General features: G+C 33.0%; 1 long non-coding RNA gene and 1 pseudogene across 1 annotated transcript; both read left to right on the top strand.

Moving 5' to 3' along the window:
- Positions 1-8,761: 8,761 nt before the first annotated feature.
- Positions 8,762-9,956, top strand: LOC146914653 (uncharacterized; annotated as a pseudogene).
- Positions 9,957-13,247: 3,291 nt separating this feature from the next.
- LOC146914652 (uncharacterized) lies at positions 13,248-17,779 on the top strand. Its single transcript, XR_015014344.1, has 2 exons — positions 13,248-13,978; positions 17,477-17,779. It is a non-coding gene; the product is annotated as an uncharacterized LOC146914652 (long non-coding RNA).
- The last annotated feature ends 1,879 nt before the right edge of the window (positions 17,780-19,658 follow it).

Here is a 19,658-nt window from a genome sequence, read left to right as displayed (position 1 = left end):
CTTTCTCTCTTATCTACCTCTTACACAACTTCTCCTCTCCCCTTCTATTATCTTATTCTTCCTTCTCTTTCCGGTCACCCCCCATAATTTCTTTCATCTATTTTGTTTATCCTTTTTGATTTATGAATTTTGTTAATTTTTTTCTTATTTTATTGTTGGTTGTATGGCTATAGATTTGAGTTCATGTGTTGATCTGATGGAGAATGAAACTGTTATGAGTTGGTGATCCTCTGAAAGGTATTTTGTTGCTGCCAAATCGTATGAATTAGGCGCTAGAAAGTTCAAATACAAGCTTCAATTGGAACAAGTACATGTTATGCAAGAGGAACTTTTATTCAGTTTGAGCAGCATCTTGATGTTAGTATCATAATGGATTGACATGTTTTTGCATGAATTTTGTTTTAACTTCTGTGTGTGTCTTTCTGTCGTTCACATGACTTCTCAAGTTATTTGAATTCATGTCTTCTACCTTAACCTATTGTAGCATTGTAGGTTCATGTAGTTAATTTTTTTTTACATTCTAATTGTATAATTAATTTTCTTATAAATACAAATATCAGCAAGGCTAATGTTCATAGGCATGCAACATATTTGTACTGGCAATCATATGTGAAATGGAGCAGGTGTTGAATAGTATTTTCGCTCATGTACCCAACCTGCTTTGTTGGTGACTATCATTGATGGGAAGCTTTGTTGTAAATAAGAATGATGTGTTAAGCAATTACTGTTTGGTTATATATAGCTTTATTGTCGTATTTAGTGTGAGCGTAAATAGTTCAACTATAGAGAAGTCTTTCGTAATGTATAATAGTTTAAATAGTTAAATTACTATTCATGCGTATGTATATCAATTACAATAATTTTGATATTTGTTTGCAAGTAGTTTCAACGTAGACAATTTCTCTTAGTTATTTTATTTGCAATGACAATCACCAAAAGTCAGAGTCAATCACTAAAAATATGTTGGTATATATCTGTCGATGTATGTGTTTTTCATGGTCAATTGTATGTTACTATATCATGGTTACTTCAAAGAAAGTGTTGAAGATGTTGGTATCTAAACAAGACGGTCACAATACTAATGTAACGTCAATTGTGATATTTAGAGAAGTCTAATATATAATAAATTATGTTTTATTTATGAGTTTCCAAAAAAAAAAAATGACTCTTATAGTATTGGAAGCGAAAACAATGGTATTGTGTTTTTTGGTCTCTAAAGGCAAACCATAAGGTATTCAAAGTGGTTTTTGGGGAACATTAATCATTACCATGCGAATTATTTCATAACATGTGTTTATACACGGTATATCATATTGTAGGTTGTTACAATTGATATGACCCGTGCGAAGCACGGGTCGACGGTCTAGTTTTAATAAATGATTGGACATGATGAGCAACTTCAGCTTTAGACTTAAGCAAAATGATCCACAAAAACCTACTATGATCATCAACAGTAGTTAAAAAAATATCTATGACAATGCACAGAAGAAACAGACAAAGGACCTCATATGTAGAGCTGTCAAAACGGGCGGCCCGGCCCGTTTAGGCCCGGCCCGGTCGGGCAACGGGCTTTTTAGGGCCGGGCTAAAAAGCCCGGTTCGAATATGGGCTGAAAAATTGGGGCCCGAGCGCCCAGCCCTGCACGGGCTCCCGGGCTAACGGGCCGGCCCTGGCCCGTATCTTTTTTTTTTTTTTTTTAAAAAAATCAAAAAATAATTTTATTAAAATAAGTTGAAAATGAAATATCGAGGCAATCACTTGGATGTAATTAACATGAGTGTGATGTTGAACAGTTGAAGTTTATAAGTGTTGCACTTTTGCACATCTAATGTCACCAAAAAAAAAAAAAACTAACATTAATACGAAAAAAAAGGGTTCTCAATTGACTGGATATTATTTTATATTAATTCTGAGACGTGAGTGAGCTTGCGAAGATGGTATTGTCTGGCGCCTGTGTGAGAACTAAGAACTGAATTTCATATACACACAAAGACAAAAAAAAAAAATTGTATTTTTTGGCGGGCTTGCGGGCCGCCCGCGGCCCGACCGGGCTAGCCCTACCGGGCTCCGGGCTTTTTCGGGCCGGGCCAAAAAGCCCTGAATTGATTCGGGCTCCAAATTTTCGGCCCAGGCCCTGCATTTAATTCGGGCTTTCGGGCCGGCCCGTAAGGCCCGGCCCGTTTTGACAGCTCTACTCATATGTCAAGATGCAAAAGTTCAAAATTGGATGAGGCATGAGATAAACTTGAAGTAAAGGGAACGTGTTTTTGTTTTGCAAAATGACAAATGCCACAGGTTGGTTTATTATCATCACTAATAGAAGAATACAAAGATGACATTTTATCCATTCTTTAATGAGATAAATGTCCCAATCTAAAATGCCATAAGGCTTTAACAGGAATAGAATGACTTGAATTACAAGTAACTGAAGGGATAGGGGTACATGGTACATTTATTGTGCTAGAAATATAATTTACAGAAGCTAAATTGGAAACATGAAACTTGTATAAGCCATCTTGTTAATTAGCCAAACCAACCATCTTCAATGATGTTTTGTCCTGTATAAGGCATTGATTAGCAGAGAAGTGAAAAATACAAGACAAAGACTCACACATTTTAGCTATTGAAATAAGATTCAACTTGAATGTTGGTGAATATAACACATTTGTAAGGTAAAACTGAGGACTAGACAGGTTTGATATGATAAAGAGAAGTAAAATGAGACAAATTACTACATAAATGCTCATTAGCACCTGAATTAATTCGATATGATAAAGAGAAGTAAAATGAGACAAATTACTACATAAATGCTCATTAGCACCTGAATTAATTCGATATGATAAAGAGAAGTAAAATGAGACAAATTACTACATAAATGCTCATTAGCACCTGAATCAATAATTCAAAGAGAATCAGAGGGTAATGAACATGAATTAACACTGAATATACCTGCAGAAGAAGAGGAAGCAGTGTAACCATAAGTGATTTTTGGGGAAAAACTTATGTGATTGGTAGTGGGGCCAAGAGAAGGGTTGGAAACTGAGGAAACCAAATTTGCTTGTTGATGAAGCAATAATACAAGTTGATCAATCTTATCCTGAGCCAAACTAATACTACCAGATACATTGTTTGCATCAGAAGTTTCAACTGAAGTGGCATTAGCTTGAGAATTTGTATTAGCTTTGTGAATTAGGTTTGTTAGGGAAACCATGTTTTTGATAGCAATACTCAATTGTGTGATTGTATCTATCGCAGAAGGTGCAAAATCTAAGAGAAGGCATGTTAAATGAGCCTCTACCACGTCCTTGAGGCCTTATAGCATCTGAAGCATTCAAAAGAACAGAACCTTCTTCAAGAGAAGCTGGAAGAGAAGGAGGAGACACATTGTTGCTCTCTTCTTGAAAAACCAAAGAGAAAACCTTGTTTAGAGAAGGCAAAGGATGAAGTAAGAGTACTTGAGTTTTCACAACTGAAAACTGATCATTGAGGCCAGTGAGAAAGTGGATGATTTGATCTTCAACTCTGTATTCTTTGTTAACTCTCATTGCAGCACATCTACAATGAACATGACAAGTACAACTGGGAAGAGGACGATGAGAATGAAGTTCTTTCCCACAAAGTTTTCAACTCAGTGAAATACTCCAAAACATATTTTTAACCTTGCTTGAGATTGTTAATGGAGGATAGTTAATGTGTTCCTACAATAACATATATATGTGTATATATCTTATTGTAGGAACACATTAACTATCATAGAGTATCAATAGCATATAAGAAATAATCACTAAGCTAAACTTGTTTTTTTGCTCTCCAAGTTATCTTCTTCACACTTGTTGTGTAATAATATTTAAAATTAATACACGTACACAAACATAGAGAAATCATAGATGAAAATGTTAGTGTTAATTCTAAAGGAATTCATGAACTCTTCCAATATTTACCTGTAAGAGCATCAAGAGACTATGTCAAATGAAAACTATCCTTAAATATGTGTCTACATGCAGTAATAATACATCCAAGTTCACTATCATTATCTACCCATGTATGAAAGAAATCCACGACCTAGTGTGAGTCTTAAAAAATGTCAACCTTATCAAAGTGGAGGACTGATACCCATTGCAGCGCCGTATGTAACCCAACTGCTTCTCCTATCGTAACATCACATAGAGGAGGAAACCACTCAATTCGCGCAGACACAAAGTCACCATCATCATCACTAATACACACTCCAATACCAAATCGGTTAAGTGAGGAGAAGGAGGCATCAATATTGCATTTGTACCTAACCCTCACTAGTCTTTCCAATCAAATCATATATGTCTGCTTGGCTCTTGATGAGATACAGTTGAAGTTGTGCCACCTGCGTTTCTAATGATTTTCGTGACTTTGCAGTCTTCTAAGAGAGTCGTTGCTCTAATCATAACTTGATCATTTGTCTCATCTTTGTGTTGTCATAACTTTAGGTTCCTTCGCTTCCAAATGCTCCACATAATTGTACCTAAAGGAGCACTTTGAGAAGGGTCAAGAGTGGAAAGCATAGTAAAGACCACCTTGTCCATATTATAATTTTGTCTAAGAGCTCGATCAATCTTGTCCCAAAGATGAGGCTTACGCAAAATATGCATAGCACTGGGACACTCTAAAAAGACATGAATTTTCTCTTCATAATTGCTATCACAAAGCACACAATTAATGGGACAATGCATACCTCTACTGCTTAAACGAGCTCTGGTAGGAAAACAACCCCTACAAACAAGATTCTTAATATTTGGGAATACTTTCAATCTCCAAATAAGTTGCTATGAGAGTTTTTAGCAAGTCCAGTAACACAAATACTATAGACACTACGCACCGAGTACATAGTACATACCATTCTTCTCTGCTTTCTAGATTAATTTATCTTCAGGAACTAGAGGTTGTAATGGTGATGTTTATGTAGCGATTAAATTGATAAAATGAATGATCTATTAAGCGAAAATCCATCTAGACCGTGTCTTAACTCAAATTTAGTTACTTTTTTTTAGTATACATTTGAAATACATTTTAGACGTCAACAAAAATTTTTATTCAAATTTAGTTACTTTTGTTTTATAGATTAATATTCATATTAATGAAAAAAATTATTTGTTAAATGAAAATCTACTTAGACATCAACTAAGTTTTCAAATAATCATATCACTTTCAACCACAAACAAAATACACAAGTGACAAAAAAATATAAATTAGGAGATCAAATATTAAATTTAAAAATATTAGGATCAAAATCACTAATTAAAAATAAATGAACTATAATTGCATTCAAGGATTTTGCAATGTATTCTTTGTAGCTGGAATAAAATTGGAAAGCGAATGAAGGTTGACTCAAATGGTAAAGAGCTGACTTATCTGTAAGGTTGTAGATGCAGGGTTTTGGATGACGGGCACGTGAGAGTCCATCTTTTCGCTAGTATATATATTATGTATCTATTCTATACTATATATAAAGAAAATAACCTCTTTTAGCATTTTTGGGTTGACTTTTTCTCTTTCCAAAAATGCCCTTAATTTTCAATTAAAATAACACATGTAAAAATAGATAAGAATAAATTTAAATATTAAAAAAAGGTAACAAACCGGTATGAGTATATGTTCAATATTTTTTCTTTATAGTGTAAAAAATTAAATGAGTATATATATATATATATATATATATATATATATATATATATACTTACATTTTCATTATCTCAATTATACCCTTAAACAACTTTGTAGATTATATTTTTTTGTTATATTAGTGGTGTCATTGAAATAGATAATCATGGTTAGTTTGATTTGTTATAATATGAATGTAAAAATCATTAATATTTTTAATTTTAATCAAAATCAAAATTTCATATAAAAAACACCGTTCATAATTTTCAAACATTAGCGTAATAAAAAGAGTGTCCGTCTTTTCGCTAGTAAATATAAAGAGAATATACATAATTTTAGACAATTTTTTTCACTTTAAATTATGTCCTTAAACAAATTTGACAAAAGAATGTTATTTTGTTGGTGTCATTATAAAATACTAGTGAAGAAACGGGCACTCACGTGTCTGTCTTTCCGCTCTTTTTTATTGGGTTAACGTATAAAAATTATGAACGGTGTTTTTTTTATTTTATGAAAATTTGATTTTGATTAAAACTAAAAATATAAATGTTTGTTGCTTTCAAGTTATAACAAAGCAAACTAACTATGATTATCTATTTCAATAACACCAACAATATAACAAAAAAATATAATCTACATTGTTATTTTTTTAATGACACCAACAAAAACCTTTATTATAGAGAAAGTTGTTTAAAGGTATAATAGGTATAATGAAAAAGTAAGTATTAATATACTCATTTAGTTTGTTACACTTTTAAATCATAAAGGAAAAACAAATCAAACATCTATATTAATATCACGTTTGTTATATTCTTTAATATTTAAATTTATTTTTATCTATTTGTCACATGTGTTATTTGTATTGAAAATTGAGGGCATTTTTAGAAAGAGAAAAAGTCAGCTCAAAAGAGCTAAAAAGGGTTATTTCCTACATATATAGTATAAATAGATTAAGAATTTATATTATATTTTGTTTAAAGGAAAAATTTATATTATATTTGTTATATTGTTAATATCATTGAAAAATATAAGTATAGTTTGTTACAATATGAAAGTTCAAAATATTTATTATCTATACATATAATTTCATTCAAAATCAAAATATTTTGAGAAATGCTAACAACACACACTTTTAAAAAAAAAAAACACACACACACTTTTCAACACACTCTTTGATTGGTTAAAATCCACATGAGTCCCATCAAATTTATAATAGAACCCACATGATTTGGTGGGATCCGTGTGAATTTCAATCAATCAAAGAGGAGTTTTGATACATCTACCACCCCATGTGGCAAACCACTCTTATACATCCTTTATGTGGCATTGATTAAATTGGGGGTAATTTTGTCCAACTACAAAAATACGGGTAATTTTGTAATATAACAGATATGTCACTTCTCACTTCTGCTCCCTTCTCTTCTTTGCTGACTTCTCTACCGCTACCAACCACCTCCACCACCACCACCACTCACAATCGATTCATAAGAATAAGTCGGAACCTCAACCCGACCCAAATCAATTTCGTGTATATAAGGAACCAAAGCTTCATAGTGATCCTTAGTTTCTGTCGCAACCTTATCGGAAACTTGTTTTGCGATCTTCTCCCACCGGTCAACAGAGCTCGCTCAAATAGCTTGTCATGGTCTCTAGTCAACTGAGTCGGCACCGCGTCATGGCGGCGGTGGTGGCAGCCATAGCAACCAACTCATGATACATCTTTTTTGTTGTTTTGTTAGTTGAATTCAAAAGGTGTTTTAGAGGTACAACAATGACATAAAAAAACAGCGACGGTGGAGAGAGAGGGTGGCTGGAATAAGGTCGGAGGCCCAGTGGAGGTGGGAGAAAGAGAAAGAAAGAAATGATGGGGAAGAGAGTGTGAGGGTTGAGAGAGGGAGTTCAGGTATGCTCCATTTACGTAACGCTCCATTTAGGTCAACAGAGGCATGACGTGTGATAAAAACACATCTAAAGACTGAGATTTAATATTAAAACAACAATTATTTGTTCTCATAAAAATAATTAACAAATCGTGTATCTGCCTCCTCTTCTTCTCATCGTCGTCTCTCACTTCCTCCCTGTCACAACCCAATTCATGGCTGCCCTTCTCCTCTTCCACACCCTTCTTCTTCACCGAAAGTTCAAGCTACATCCAAGCTAAAATAAAATCAATTTCCAGCAATGCAAATGATGCCACATCAAGAGTGGTATAAAGGGTGGATTGAAATAAAGGGTGTTCACCAATCATAACTCATCAAAGAGTGTGTGTTGCTAGCATTCTTAAAATAATTTTAAAGTAAAAATATAATCTACATTGTTATTTTTTTAATGACAGCAACAAAGATCTTTTTTTGAAGGAACCAACAAAGATATTCATTATAAAAAAAGTTATTTAAGAGTATAATTGAGATGATAAAAAAGTAGTTTGTTACACTTTTTAAATGATAAATGAAAGAAAAGAAAAAATCAAAGCCCAAACCCAATTGCTTAAACCCTAAAACAACAAATAAAAGCTCAGCGAAGAGTAAAACCTTTTCATAAGCTTTCTCACCAACGATCAAAAGGTTTCTCACCAATTCAGGTTTCTTCCATCCTTCGTCTTTTCATTCTCCATAAATTGGTTGGATTTTTATTTTTCTGTATTGCATCCATTATCATAAAGCTTATCTTTTTTTTTCTTCTTATGCTCTTTTTTTAACTTGTTTGTTTTTCAGTAATAGCAATTAGCAAGGCCCCTATATGGATAAACAGAATAATTAAACACTTATAGCGTAAACACTTATGTCAAAGCTATTTTTATAACGAAAGATAAAATAAAGTCAAATTGTTTCTATGTAAGTTATAACTTGTTTGCATAATCTATTTTTCTAGAGCTTATGGACATGCCATAATAAGCTTGTTTTCATAGGCTCTCCCAAAAGACTCTCATGCAAATACACAGTCTACTTTAATATGGCAATATTTCTTGTTTGGATTAAATAACTTCATTTGCAGCTTATGGCATTACTGTTTATTATGATAAGCACTTTTGTATAAGTTAATTCTATAATCTATGTTGCTCAGCATGTTGTAGATGGTATAATTTATTTCTAATAAAATCCATAATATTTATTTATTATGATAGGCAATGAGGAAGGTAGATTGGGCAAATTTAGAAGGTCTACCTCTTAGTTTGGTTCTTGAGAAGTTGGAAGAACACATAGATCATGTTAGGTTTCGTGTGGTGTGCAAGACTTGGCTATTAGTTGCAAATCATCTTAACCATAAAAATCATCAATTTAGGATTAATGTCCATCCTATGTTGATGATCCTCTCATACAATAATTCTCATATACGTACAATATCACAGACGAAGAAGAGATCTTTGTATGGTATTCTTAGTGAGAAAGAGTACTCTATTCAATTATCCCATCCTTCAATCAATGAAATGACGGTGTGTTTGGGCGTTAGCCATGGTTGGCTTGCATTGGTGGATGACAACAAAACCATAACACTAGCGAATCCTTTTAAGTATTGTGTAGCTCCCATTAGTCTGCCACCTCTCCAATCTGTTTACAAGGTTACCTTGTCTGATGACCCGATTACAAGCCCGAGTAATTACGTGGTTGCAGCGATTTACAATTGTGGTTCTCTCGCTTTCAAAAGAGCAAGTCAATCATCTTGGATTCGTGTAAACAGATATGGATTTTATGTCACTGATGTTGTATTTTATAAAGGTCTGATATTTGCTGTTGGCAACGGAGACACCATTTTAAGCTTCGGGTTCAACAATTCTGCCTGTTATGAGATGGCTAGTACTCAGAATTTTTTTCCAGAACAATATCATTATGGAGGGCATGGTTATTTTGTGAAATCATTGACCGGAGACCTATGGATGGTGAAAAGATGTTTAATTGATCCTCGCAAGCGTTTATGCAAACTCTACGTTTACAAATTGGAACTGGATGCTATGAGTGGAAAAGTTAAACATTTCAACATACTTGACAGTTTGGAAAACAACATTTTATTTGTTGGAATCGGCGATTCAATTTCTTTGCCAGCCTCTTGTTTCCCCAAGTTTGAAAAGGATTCAATTTATTTAATTTACGATGGCGATGGAGATGATTTAGAGTTACAAATCCATAATGCGAAGGATGGAAGTTTCCGTAGTCAATCTTTACCAATTTCCTTCAACCGGATGTCACATCTTTGGGTTCTACCACAATTTCAATGGGATTGATCGGTTCATCTTTACGTTAGGTATTTTAATTATTGATCCATTTATTGTCAACATTGACAAAGTATTCTATCCTTTTATGCTTCTTGCTAAGATTGCTTTCTGAGAAACAACAAAGGTCTTAAAGACAATATGGCCGGCAATTGCATTCACATCATCGTATGGACAATCTGTTGTATTTGGAAGAAACAACAATTTATATTTGCCAATAAGGTCTCATAAGTTGGTGTCTTATTTGGGCAATTGCATTCATATCACCTTATTGTCAATCTGTATTTGTATTTAATCCTTGTTCTATACTATACCTCTTCTTGGACTGAAACTAGGAGCATTCATATCACCTTATAGAAGTTGTTCGACCCTGATTTGCATTTTAAGTTTGTGTGAAGCACTTGATTTTATTAAACTGTTCTGATTTATGAAATGAAGTGATTGTGTTATTCTTAGTCTAGTTGAAGCAACTAATTGTAAAGAACAAATAGTGTTTGACATAGTCATGGTTAAATGTGTTCAAATGGATATATAATAATCTTAATTATACATCTGTGTATTAATTTGGGGGTAATTATAATCATTGTATTAAAAGGGGTAACACCATATTTATGTAACATATAGAAGAACTAGTAAATTTTCACGGTGTGGGTTGATTTGGTTTTGATTAGCATTGTTGTTTATATTTATAGATTTTGGACTAAGTTTTCCTATCTATGCCTGAACCAATATTTTTAAAACATACATATTAATGTTTCTGCTTCAGAAACTACATACATTTTTACTGTCATTATATGAATTTTACATGAAAGCACAACTTTATTTATAATGCAGATGGCTATGAGACATCTATATTTCTAGCTATGATCCAATTTTGATACAAGTGTGAAATTAGTTTGATCTTGCGAAACCCTTAAAGGGAAAACTAATTAAACTAAAGAAATAAAGAAAATAGAATAATAAAAACAAAGGGAAAAAACAAATAAACATTCCGAAAGTTGGAACCCTGTTAACGGGAACCGAAGCCGCAGCTACTCCGATCGCTTGATCGGTTAAAGCAGCCGGTGTAGCTATTTTCTTTTTTTAAAAAGAAAAGGCGAAGCTGATTTTAGCGATGGCGAACTCTGATTAGACACTTAAAACTATCTAATCAGAGTTCATCATCACTGAATTCAGCCGTGCCTTTTCTTTCAAACTAAAAAAAAAAACAGTTGCACCGGTTCCAACTTTAACCAATCAAGTGAGGGGAGCAGCTTTGGCTTCGACTCCCGTTACTGGGGGTTCCAACTTTTGAAAGGTTTATTTGTTTTTCCCTTTGATTTTATTTTTCATTTTTCTTCATTTTTGTAAGTTTAACTATTTTTCCCTTGCATATATTATGCATTGTCCTTACCAACTGAGCTACGCTCACGCGGACTGGATTTAGGTTTTACTATAATTGTAACACCCACTCAATGCCATATCTACAACTCGGTGTTGAAATATAAATATTTTACTCATAGTCTTCAGAAAATTTAGATGAAAATGTTAGTGTTAATTCTAAAGGGAATTCATGACCTCTTTGTAATATTTACCTGTAAGAGCATCAAGAGACTATGTCAATTGTAAAACACTTCTGTTTCCTCCATTTCTATAGAGAATGCAAATATATTTCCCGCATGATCACGCTCAAGATGTTTCACAACAAGGGGCGATATTTCACTCAAAACCTGTCATAGGAAAAAGGATCAATTCAGAAACATACCAATATTATGGAATTAGGCTAAACATAATACCATAATTACCTGCAAAAGTTGAAATACGAAAAATGTGTTCATCAACTAATCATATCTCAGCTATAGTTGAAATTGTCATAATCATTTGCAACCAATTGCGACTGGATTTTGACCGATGATGTTGTAACGGTCTGATAATTTTATGACTTTCTGGACAAATGTGGTCAATGTTTGGAGCTCCCAATGATAAGAAGACTACGAGATTCAAGTTGCATACACTACAAGACTAATCAGACAAGATAATGATAGAGTTACCTGTTCAACTTTCTCCTGTGAAGCACAAACCAAAACAACTTATGCCATGTCGATATATAACCTAATTTCAATTTATTTCCATAGACTTGCTAGAATAGCTTATTAAACAGCTTATAACTTCTATGAAAACAATTTCACTTTATTTTATCTTTTGTTTTCAAAATAGCTTATACATAAGAAACAATTACATGATAGTCGCTTAATCATATTTTCTTATTTTGGGGTGGGCACTATACATGTGGATATGTTAGGGGATAAAATCTGCAACTCAAGTTTCAGTAAGCGAATTCGCGAATCTGCAACTCAAGTTTATGAATATAATCATCGTGAATAATACATGCAATCAAATAATAATAAATTAATAACAACAATGATGAGATGAATTTTTTTTTTTGGGAAATTTGAACTGATGCATAAGGTTTATCCAACTTGCTGAAATCCAACAGTAAAATTTTGAAATAATTAATGAAATAGAAAGAATGGTGAAATCATGAAATACAAAAATTGAATGAAGTTTGATTATAATACTAGTTCCATATTAATCTAGCAACTTAGAGATATGACCTAATAAAATTAAAAAAGTTGTAAAGGCATTTGAGCTATGCCTCCCTTTAAAATTCAAATTCGGATGATTAAAATCATACCCAACAATTATATCATCCATCAATAGTGACAACATTAACCGAAACATTAACTGTAGAAAAAATTCGCATAAAACCGTCACTAACATATTGATCAATTTTTACATCTCAAACATCAAAGGACAAGGAACAATAAAACTATATGAGTTAAGCTTCAATGTTTTCAATCATAACTATGTTGTTTTTAAATGCCACTATTACTTGCGCTCACTCCATTCATGTGCCGGCTACCCAACTGACACATGAATGGTGGGAGCCCAAGTTATAGCAGCTTTTAATAATAACACAATCATGATATGAAAACGTTGAAGCTTACATTTTTACAATTTTATTGTCATTGTTACATTTGATGTTAGGGATATGAAAGCTGGGAAAAATGTTAGTGGTTGTTTTATGGAGATTTATGAGTGTTAGGATTACGATTAATGTCCGGATCTGATTAATGTCCGGATCTATCGTATGTTAATTAGAAAAAACAAAAAGATCAGTTAAAGGATTAAAAATAAGCAAACAAGAAAAGAAATCCAAGCCAAAAATTATTTTTTAATGAGGATTATAGTATGACTCCATCATATAAAAAATTGAAGTCAAAAAATTTTATCTTTAGTTTTTTGAGCTGAGTGTGTTGGAAAATTAGATATAGATTTATTATAAAGTAATCAACAAAAAGAAATACTAGGAAACTAATACAACTCTAAATGTAATACAATAAAGAATAAGTAAACTTATTGATTTTGATTGAGGCATGTAAAAGTATTACATCACCAGGGATCAATAACTCGATGGAGTTGATCTCAAAACTAGTACACTCTCTTTTTGCAAACATCCCAATATGTAAATCAGCAAGGTTGCACGAACTATATTTGGATGGGAACTTAATTTCTTTATGAATTACACAAATGTTTATAATATCATAAATCATAAATGGATGCAAGTGTATATACAAGAAGAACTTGTGTGACCCTTATATATGCAGTCCATTGGTAACTTATTTGAACGTGACAAAACTAATTGCTAGTAATGAGGATCGATCAACGAATAATTCCTAGTTATTAGGATTGACCAAGTGCACTTACTGTAACGTTAGTCAAAAGAGCCCATTAATAGAATAAATAAAAAAATAAAATCACAATTAATTTTAAAATAAATTTTATGACTTTATTTTTAAAAATAGCTACATAGAGTGATACGTCATACGACCATATAATTGAAATGTCAATATTTGGGAGGCCACTTTCACCGCTCTAACAGCCCTAGAAATTGTGTAAAATGTACTTCATCTTCGTCTTCATCTTCAGCCACAAGAAACACACATCTAGTATAATGTGTTGAGTTGCCTGAGGTTATGGTGAGTTTGTAGCAAGTGAGATACAATGTGTTGTTATTCCAACTATTTTGGGTGGGAAGAGTTTGTTGTTGAGTTCACCTTCTCAGCAAGATATAGGACCTTTGGCCTACTTATTCAGGTTCATGAAATTCTTTCTATGGTTTTGACCCTTAGCAGTTTTTAAGATTGTTTACTTGGTGTATGTTTGGTTTTGTGGTGACAAAAATTAATTATTAATGGATTGGTCTTGTAAAATTGATTTTAGTTTTAAGTGGGTTAGAATGTATATTCTCTGAAGCAAATACACTTTTGAAATGAAATCAGTTGATAAATTTTGCTATGGCTTCAGGCGAAGCATTGATTTGTAACCTGACAGCAGCGAATATAACAGTGGAAAGGCAACCTGTGAATTCACCGTGGCGATTCCTTGCTAGTAATACCTAGCAACTTTTGCGGTGATAAAAATTGATTTGAATGTAAAAAAAAAAATTAAAATTATGGTTGAATACATTCATGTAAAAGTGAGTTAAAAAATACATCCAAGGCTAACAATCAATAGTGACAAATGCTCCAAAGTCTAACTTATAATCAATTCAGGTGGAGAGAATAGTTATAGTTGTGAACATTAAAAAACGTCAAAATCAATTATGCGCCTGTTGAAATCTGTTGGAAAATAGGAGAAGATTATAGTGAGAACTTTGTGAGGAATTTAGGTGGAGAGAATATTTGAGAGAGGAACTATTTCTATTACTTGGAGAGGATACTTTGATTCTTGTTTTCTTGATTGATTTACAAATGACAAACTCTCCTCTTTTTATAGGCTCCAAGGGAGAGTTCTAGACACATCCTAGGATAACATTCTACACACTTCAAGAGAGTGTTCTACACACTTCTCTCATGAGAGTTCTACACTCTTCTATCAACTACACTTAATGATATTCCTACCAATCTAGTTCTACATGACTCTAGAACTTTCTATGGGCTACATCACTTATTAGCTAATTGGGCCTAACACTTGATTAGTCCAATGGACCAAATCAAGTTTGTTATCCAACAAAATCAAACATACATGTAGTATTTGGCGTTCATTAAAAAAAAAATATTTATATAAAAAAAGACGTGGCAGCAAATGATTGGATATATATCGTTCACTGTTCGTTCTTATGTCACAACTATCTGATATAATTCCTATCTTTGCTGGAATGGCACATGCTGCTAGTTTTCCTAATCATAAAACAAACACTATTCAATAAAATGCATGGCAGAAGATACTCATCTTCCTCACACATTCAATCAAATGCATGGCAGAATAGAGAAAGAATAGAGAAAATGCTGATCATTTGAAAGCTAATCCACTTGGGTTGAATTCCCCAATCTAAATTTGATGCTTTATTAACTAACAAAACCAACAATAAATTACAAACAAGTGAACAAAAGGAATTAATTCACATTAACAAAAACACGAGCTTATGAGAAGTTGAACAAGTTAAGTAGCAGATATTACAAAGGTGATGAAGAGTTTGTTTCTTATAAATATACTTCCATTCCATATACTAGTGATGGTATAATTGTGTCTGAATTAATCATGAAATTCACAGTTGATGAAATATAAAATAAATATGGTTGATGACTGATCAATCTGAAATATCCCGAGTGAACTAACCTAAAAGTTCATAAATATCCGGTTACACCCAAATTTAATTAAAATTTCTTTAAAAGTTCATATATATATTTTTTTAGCTTTTACCTATATCTTTCATATCTCTCACAAACATCCATGAATGGGGATCAAGGTTGATGAAAGATGTGAAATCAAGGGAAAAGGTCTCCCAATAAAGTGATTTTCACCTTTAAGTGGTTTTTAGCGTTTCAGCAACTCAACATTACCTACTTTTTTATGATCACGTATAATTGATTAAATTAAATACTCCCTCCGTTTCAAAATGAGTGTCGTTTTAGGTGTTCACACATATTAAGAAATGCAATGATTAAGAGAAAGAGAATGATTATTTTACCAAATTATCCTTATTAACTATTGGTTAGTTTTAAAAGTAATACTTTGGAAGTAGTGTGCAGAGTATTAATTGGAGGGTGCAATTGAAAAGAAAAAGTTATTATTGCATTGGAAACTGAAAGCGACCCTCATTTTTAAACAATTTTTTTTGGCTAAAGCGACACTCATTTTGAAACGGAGGGAGTAATTTTTTATGATCACGTATAGTTGATTAAATTGAATTCACAATTAATTCAAACAACGAAGCATAATTATTTTTTTTTGTTTCAAACATTCCACGGTAACTGTTTTTTTTTTTTGAAGGAACGGTAACTGTTAAAAGCTTATTAAAACTTTTTTCTTTTTTATTAATGTATTGCACAGCTATATTTTTTTCTTTAAACAAAGGCTCAGAGAATTGATTTTTTATTTTTTTGAAAGAACTCAGAGAGTTGATTGTATTGCACCGCTATAAGCTCAATCAAAAGAAATTAGGTCTAAGGTTATCGTTGAAAATTTTTTAAAAAAAAAATAAGGGTATTTTCGTCAATATGGGTGTAACTAAAAGTTTATTGGCTGTATCCTTTGTCGGTGTTAATATAAAATAAAATAAAAGAACGTAAAAAAAAAAAAAAAGGTTATCACTGCAACGCATCGCAAACCCTATTTTAGCACTTCTCTCTCTCTCAACGATGGAAGACTCAAAGAAGATGGATAGAATCAGTGACTTATCTGATGAATTATTATGTCACATACTCTCTTTTCTTCCCACCAAAATCGCTTTCACTACCACCCTTCTTTCCAAGCGGTGGACCCCACTTTGCCACTCACTCGCCATTCTTCGCTTTGACTTCGACTATAAAACTGTGGATGACTGCGGCGCCTACAATCGTTTCTGTGATTTTATAGATACATTCATGCTCTCTCCTCGTTTGTCAAACCAATTCATCAAAATATTTAGCCTCAAATGTCGTTCTATATTTAGTTATTCTGATTCCAACAACTTGGATGCATGGGTAGAAGCCGCTAAACGACATTGTGTTGAGGAATTTCATCTCTCCATGGTTGCCCGCATCTCGAATGACACAATTTTCACATGTCAAACCCTAGTTGTTCTCAATCTTAGATGGTTACGGGTTGAAGCTGAAAATTTGTGTGGTGATCTTCCGTCCCTCAAAACCCTACGCTTGAGATTTGTTCATTTTAAAAATCAGAACATTCTCCAACAACTTCTTAATGCTTCTCCTAACCTAGAATATTTGAGGACTTATCGTATTGTATATAACGAACTTTACGAAAACAGTGCATTAGAAAAGTTTAATTCCATGTCCCTGGCTAGGTTCGTTAGAGCTGAAATCGGTGCAGTAGATGTTCCTTATAATGTAGTTAAAAATGTTGAGTTTCTATGCGTATACGACGCAGAAAAGATTATTATTAAAAGCTTTACAGTGTTTCCAAACTTAATTCACATTAACCTACAGTTTGATTGCTTATTTCCTGGCTGGGATGGCATAGTACAATTGCTCCAACATTGTCCCAAGCTTCAAATTCTTTTTATTAGTAAGGTTTGTTGCGTAATATATTTGTTTGCTTGTTCTGTTTTAAATATATTTTGATAAATGTTGCTTTTCATCCCTTTGACAGGGGAGGTACAGCTCATCCAAGGAATGGAAATGGCCAAATTCGGTTCTTGAATGTGTTTCGTCTCACCTCAGAACATGTACAATTTTAAAATTTGAAGGCTCAGCAAATAATCTTCGATTTGCAAAGTATATTTTGCAGAATGCGAGGCTTTTACAAGATATGACAATCGACGTTACTACTAGGTCCACAAATGAAATGCTTTTGGGAAGGAGTCAAATTATAGAAGAATTATCTTCTTGTCCAAGGATTTCTCCAGCATGTAAACTTCTACTCTTATGAAATGCAACCATTTAGTTTGAAGAACATTTAGTTTTCTAGTAAAATTAATGAGGATGATGGTCATTAGTATTGATGTATTCTAGTAAAATTCTGTTTGGACTTTCGATGCTTTTAATTTTAATATGCTCTATTGCATTGAATGTGATAATTGTTCCAAGCAGTATATGTTGTCAGAGTTGCTTGATTGTGCTGGAATATATATGTTGGCATTAAAAAGTTAAAAGATGTTGCCATTAGAAATATCTAAAGAAAATACAATGGCAAGTTATAGATACTTATGTCATTAGTTACTTCATTACATCATTAAAGGTTTAGTCTGAATCGTTTTAGTTTTTATAGAGCTAACCCAATTTTCAGTTCCTTTTAACTTGATTTTGAAACTTAAAAACTAGACTGGTTATGAAGCACGGACACAGACACCGGACACGACACTGACACAAACATGTCAACCCCGATAAAATTGAGAAAATGACATAATTCAATGTAATTATAAGTGACGGTGTCATGTCGGTCTCAGGCATGACATGTGTTGGACGCCAGGATACACCTTCAATCAAAAGTGTCCGTGAAACCCAAGGATAGTTTTCGTTGATATTTGTGTTTCGTAATGGAATTTTCTTAGAGGCCATTACTTAATTTTGGTTGATATTTGTTTTTTAATGAAATGATTTGAATCCCTCTCACTCTTCAGGGTTTTCATGCTATGATTTTCTACTTTAAACATAATTTATCAATTTTTTTTGTTAAGTCCAAATTTTAGATCTTGTTCATTTAGGTACCTTCCAATTTGTTCTGTGTTTTTTAAATACATATTCAGATCTGTGTATGGCTCCTTTACTTTCAAATACATTGTTGATTTGTGATTTCTAAGTCCAAAGAAAGACTTAAAATGTTGAGTTGTGCTCATTTTCAAATTGTTTCTGCCAATGCTGAGAATGAATTAAAACCTTCGCCTCCTATTTGATTTGAGTGTAGCTCTAAATGTCTCAGAAACCTGTGTTTTATCATGATATAATGAATTAACCTGGAAGGTAAATGTTCTTATTTTAGTGCAGAATCAATAAGAACCAAGGCGGGTGCAGAATCCCTCTTTTAGTGCAGAATCCTTTAGCACAGCTGCAGGTCTAGTAATTTCAACCTACAAGATTTCATGTTCTTGTAAAAGGATTTCTTGATGACTTATACGTGTTTGTGCAAGGTCATGTGTTGCAGTTTCAAGTTTATATGCTTCCCATTTCACATTATCGAGGTTGGTTTTGCCAAAGTTCTAGAAGATGATGCTCCTTCCCTAACCATCGAGTTACCTTATCATTACGGCATAACCAAATATTGTATTGTCTCTTGTTTTTGTTTTAGTTTTAGTTTGTGCGCAAAATATAATTATTGAAGATGGGAAATGCTAATTACAAACGCTTAGTCACTCGCTTTATAACACACGCGATGTTGTAATGCCACATCGCCAATTCTCTTAAACTCATTACTTGTTTACCGGTGCAACCAGTTATCATATTTTTATTTTATTTTATTTAATCTAATAATATTGTTGGTCTCACCGCTCAACACTTAAATTAAAACAACAAGATATTTCACCACAACCATTTGGTTTCTGTTTGTACTCGGAATCATCTGATGTACTATCTATGTCTGGTATGGCCACTGGTTGTGCTTGAGCCGTTGTGATGATGGGTTGTCGGACATGGTGGCTGGGGACAAATACAGAGCGGCGGTCATGGATGGAGGCCGGTGAATGAAGTTAAAGTTAAAAAAATATGCCTCAATGATTAAGTCTCACTGTAAAGACACAGCTAGAAGTAAAAAATAACAGAGGAACAAAAAAAAAATAAGGAAGTTGAAAAACTGAAAATTAACATCCATATTAGAGAGAAAATTTGAGGTACCAATC

Source organism: Medicago sativa, chromosome 6, assembly GCF_051527215.1.
Source record: "Medicago sativa cultivar Bolivia chromosome 6, Bolivia_mono, whole genome shotgun sequence".
Lineage (NCBI taxonomy): Eukaryota > Viridiplantae > Streptophyta > Magnoliopsida > Fabales > Fabaceae > Medicago > Medicago sativa.
The sequence above is the reverse complement of the archived record's forward strand: the minus strand, read 5'-3'. Positions and strand labels throughout refer to the sequence as shown.